The following is a 5113-nucleotide window of genomic DNA, read 5'->3' on the forward strand; positions in this document are numbered from 1 at the left end:
GCATTGAATCCATACATTGCCTTGGGCAGTATGGTCATTTTAGCAATATTGAGTCTTCCAATCCAAGAATACAGTATATCTTTCCATCTCTTTGTGTTATCTTCAATTTCCTTCATCAGTGTCCTGTATTTTTCAGAGTACAGGTCTCTTGCCTCCTCAGGGAGGTTTATTCCTAGATATCTTATTATTTTTGATGCAGTGGTTGCATTTGATGGATTGTTAATTTCTCTTTCTGATAGTTCATTGTTAGTGTGTAGAAATGCAGTAGATTTCTGTATATTAATTTTGTGTCCATTCATGAGCTGTAGTAGCTTTCTGGTAGTGTCTTTGGGATTTTCTATGTATAGTGTCATGTCATCTGCAGACAGTGACAGTTTTACTTCTTCTTTTCTGATTTAGATTCTTCTTACTACTTTTTCTTCTTTGATTCCTCGGCTAGGACTTCCAAAACTATGTTGAATAAAAGTGGCAAGAGTGGCACCCTTGTCTTGTTCCTGATCTTAGAGGAAATGCTTTCAGCTTTTCACTGTTGAGTGTGATGTTAACTGTGGGTTTGTCATAAATGGCCTTTATTATGTTGAGGTAGGTTTCCCCTATGCCCACTTTCTGGAGAGTTTTTATCATAAATGGATGTTGAATTTTATCAAAGGCTTTTTCTGCATCTGTTGAAATGGTCATACAGTTTTTATTCTTTAATTTGTTAATCTGGTGCATCACACTGATATGCAGATATTGAAAAATCCTTGCATTCCTGGGATAAACCCCACTTGATCATGGTGTATGATCCTTTTAATGTGCTGTTGGATTGTGTTTGCTGGCATTTCGTTGAGGATTTTTGCATCTATGTTCATCAGAGATATTGGCTTGTAGTTTTTTTGTGACATCTTTGTCTGGTTTTGGTATCAGGGTGATGGTGGTCTCATAGAATGAGTCTGGAAGTGTTCCTTCCTCTGCAATTTTTTGGAATAGCTTCAGAAGGACAGGTGTTAAATCTTCTCTGAGTTTGTTAGAATTCACCTGTGAAGCCATCTGGTCCTGGACTTTTGTTTGTTGGGAGTTTTTAATTCACCGTTTCAATTTCAGTACCTGTGATTGGTGTGTTCATATTCTCTATTCTTTCCTGGTTCCATCTTGGGAGATTGTACTTTTCTAAGAATTTTTCCATTCCTTCTAGGTTGTCCATTTTATTGGCATATAGTTGCTCATAGTAGCATCTTAGGATCCTTTGTATTTCTGTGGTCCAAATTGTAACTTCTTTTTCTGTTACTGATTTGGGCCCTCTCCCTTTATTTCTTGGTGGGTCTGGCTAAAGGCTTATCAGTTTTGTTTATTTTTTCAAGGAACCAACTTTTGGTTTCATTGATCTTTTCTATTTTCTTAGTCTCCATTTATTTCTTCTCTGATCTTTATGATTTCTTTCTACTAACTTTGGGTTTTGTTTGTTCTTTCTCTAGTTGCTTTAAGTGTAAGGTTAGGTTGTTTATTTGAGATTTTTCTTGTTTCTTGAGGTAATCTTATATTGCTATAAACTTCCCTCTTAGAACTGCTTTTGCTGCATCCCATAAGTTTTGGGTCATCATGTTTTTGTGTTCATTTGTCTCTAGGTGTTTTTTTATTTCCTCTTTCATCCATTGGTTGTTTAGTAGCGTATTGTTTAGCCTCCACATGTTTGTATTTTTTGGCAGTTTTTTTTTCTTGTAGTTGATTTCTAGCCTCATAGCATTGTGGTTGGAAAAGAATCTTGATATGATTTCAATTTTTAAAAATTTACTGAGGCTTGCTTTGTGGCCCAGCATGTGATCTATCTTGGAGAATGTTCCATTTTCTCTTGAAAAGAACACATATTCTGTGGCTTTCAGATGGAACACTCCATAAATATCAATTATGTCCATTTGGTCTAATGTGTCATTTAAGCGTGTGTTTCCTTACGGATTTTCTGTTGGGATGACCTGTGCATTGATGTAAGTGGGGTGTTAAAGTCCTGCCTACGATTGTGTTACTGTCAATTTCTCCTATTGTGTCTGTTAACATTTGCCTTATATGCTGAGGTGCTCCTATATTGGGTGCATATACATTTACAACTGTTGTATCATCTTCTTGGATTGAGCCCTTGGTCCGTGTCTCTTGTAACAGTCTTTATTTTAAAGTCCATTTTTTCTGATATGAGAGTATTGCTATTCAGGCTTTCTTTTAATTTCCATTTTCATGGAATACCTTCTTCCATCCCCTCACTTTCAGTCTGTGTGTGTTCCTAGATCTGAAGTGGGTCTGTTTTACACAGCACATATGTGGGTCTTGTTTTTGTATCCATTCAGCCAGTCTCTGTCTTTCAGTTGGAGCATTTAATCCATTTACATTTGAGGTAATTATCAAAATGTAATTCTTATTGCCATTTTGTTAATTGTTTGCGATTTGCTTTCGTAGGTCTTTTTATCCCTTCTTTCGTTGTTTTCTCTTCTGAAATGATGACTATCTTAGTATTATGTTTGGATTCTTTTTCTTTTCTGTGTGTATGTCTACTGTAGATTTTTGTTTTGTGATTACCATGGGGTTTTGGTACAGCAGTCATGTATACATGATTATTTTAAGCTGCTGATCTCTCAATTTGAAATGCACTGTAAACACCCTGCATTTGTACTCTCCTTTCCTCATTATTACTGGTTTTGTTATCATATTTTATATCATTGTTTTGTGCATCCCTTAACTGCTTCTTGTGGATACAGATGATGTTACTACTTTTTTTTTTTGATTCACGAGAAACATTTATTTGCTGAGGCAGCCTCGTTGTAAAAATAGTGTATAAAGTACTTAACTACTTGATAAGAAGCTGACTTTTACATTAGAAATTTAAAGTACTAATGATTGTACGGTAATCAGTAATAATTATAAGGATATTCATCAGTAATAATTATAAGTGATATTCAAACTACATCATCTACACTGGATATACAATTCCTCTAAAAATTGGTACAGCAATTTTCAGCTTGGAGAGCTCTTAAAAATAAGTTGGATAATCATTTGCCTTTATAATATAAAGTAGCACTAAAAGACCACCCTTATCTTTTTGCCATAGATCTCCCCTGTTTAACAGTCAGTTACCTGGAATTCTATCACTAACGATTTAGTCTTGTTGAAATAGATTGCTAGGCCCAAGATGGAGTCACTCCTGCTCAGGGTGATGCGTCAGCAAACGAAAACTTAGGTATCTTTTGCATCCCTGTAAATACTCCTCCACTTGGCCAGAAATGCAGTATATCCACTCAGCCAGTCACCAAACACCAAGCCAACAATGGGCTCTGTACTTATCTGCTGTTCCTTCTTACCTTAATCAAGGCCTCAGCCAACATGTTTTCTATGCTTTCTATTTCTGTTTTTCTCTGCCTTGTTCTTTATTCTTTTTTTTTTAACATCTTTATTGGAGTATAATTGCTTTACAATGGTGTGTTAGTTTCACCTTTATAACAAAGTGAATCAGCTCTACATATACATATATGCTGATATCTCCTCCCTCTTGCATCTCCCTCCCACCCTCCCTATGCCACCCCTCTAGGTGGTCACAAAGCACAGAGCTGATCTCCCTGTGCTATGTGGCTGCTTCCCACTAGCTATATTACATTTCGTAGTATATATGAGTACATGCCACTCTACTTCGTCCCAGCTTACCCTTCCCCCTCCCTGTGTCCGCAAGTCCATTCTCTACATCTACGTCTTTATTCCTGTCCTGCCTCTATGTTCTTCAGAACCGTTTTTTTTTTAGATTCCATATATGTGTTAGCATACGGCATTTTTTTCTCTTTCTGACTTCACTCTGTATGACAGACTCTAGGTCCATCCACCTCACTACAAGTAACTCAATTTCGTTTCTTTTTATGGCTGAGTAATATTCCATTGTATATATGTGCCACATCTTCTTTATCCATTCATCTGTCAATGGTCCCTTTGGTTGCTTCCAATAGGTCCTGGCTATTGTAACTAAAGCTGCAATGAACATTGTGGTACAGGACTCTTTTTGAATTAGGGTTTTCTCAGGGTATATGCCCAGCAGTGGGATTGCTGGGGCATCTGGTAGTTCTATTTTTAGTTTATTAAGGAATCTCCACACTGTTCTCCATAGGGGCTGTATCAATTTACATTCCCACCAACAGTGCAAGAGGGTGCCCTTTTCTCCACACCCTCTCCAGCATTTATTGTTTGTAGATTTTTTGATGATGGCCATTCTGACTGGTGTGAGGTGATACCTCATTGTAGTTTTGATTTGCATTTCTCTAATTATTGGTGATGTTGAGCATTCTTTCATGTGTTCGTTGGCAATCTGTATGTCTCTTTTGCAGAAATGTCTATTGAGGTCTTCAGCCCATTTTTGGATTGGGTTGTGTATTTTGTTCATATTGAGCTGCATGAGCTGCTTGTAAATTTTGGAGATTAATCCTTTGTCAGTTGCTTCATTTACAAATATTTTCTCCCATTCTGCGGGTTGTCTTTTTGTCTTGTTTATGTTTTCCTTTGCTGTGCAAGTTTCATTAGGTCCCATTTCTTTTTGTTTTTATTTCCATTTCTCTAGGAGGTGGGTCAAAAATGTTCTTGCTGCGATTTATGTCAAACAGTATTCTGTTTGACATAAACAGAAACAGTGTTCTGCCTATGTTTTCCTCTATGAGTTTTAATGGCCTTACATTTAGGTCTTTAATCCATTTTGAGTTTATTTTTGTGTATGGTGTTAGTGTTGTAATTTCCTTCTTTTATAGGTAGCTGTTCAGTTTTCCCAGCACCACTTTTCTCCATTGTATATTCTTGCCTCCTTTATCAAAAATAAGGTGACCATATGTGTGTGGGTTTATATCTCAGCTTTCTGTCCTGTTCCATTGATCTATATTTCTGTTTTTGTGCCAGTACCATACTGTCTTGATTACTGTAGCTTTGTAGTTTAGTCTGAAGTCCAGGAGCCTGATTCCTCCAGTTCCATTTTTCCTTCTCAAGATTGCTTTGGCTATTTGGGGTCTTTTATGTTTCCATACAAATTGTGAAATTTTTTGTTCTAGTTCTGTTGAAAAACGCCATTGGTAGATTGATAGGGATTGCATTGAATCTGTAGATTGCTTTAGGTAGTATAGTC

The sequence above is a fragment of the Phocoena phocoena genome, chromosome 2 (assembly GCF_963924675.1).
Source record: "Phocoena phocoena chromosome 2, mPhoPho1.1, whole genome shotgun sequence".
In the NCBI taxonomy this organism is placed as follows: Eukaryota; Metazoa; Chordata; class Mammalia; order Artiodactyla; family Phocoenidae; genus Phocoena; species Phocoena phocoena.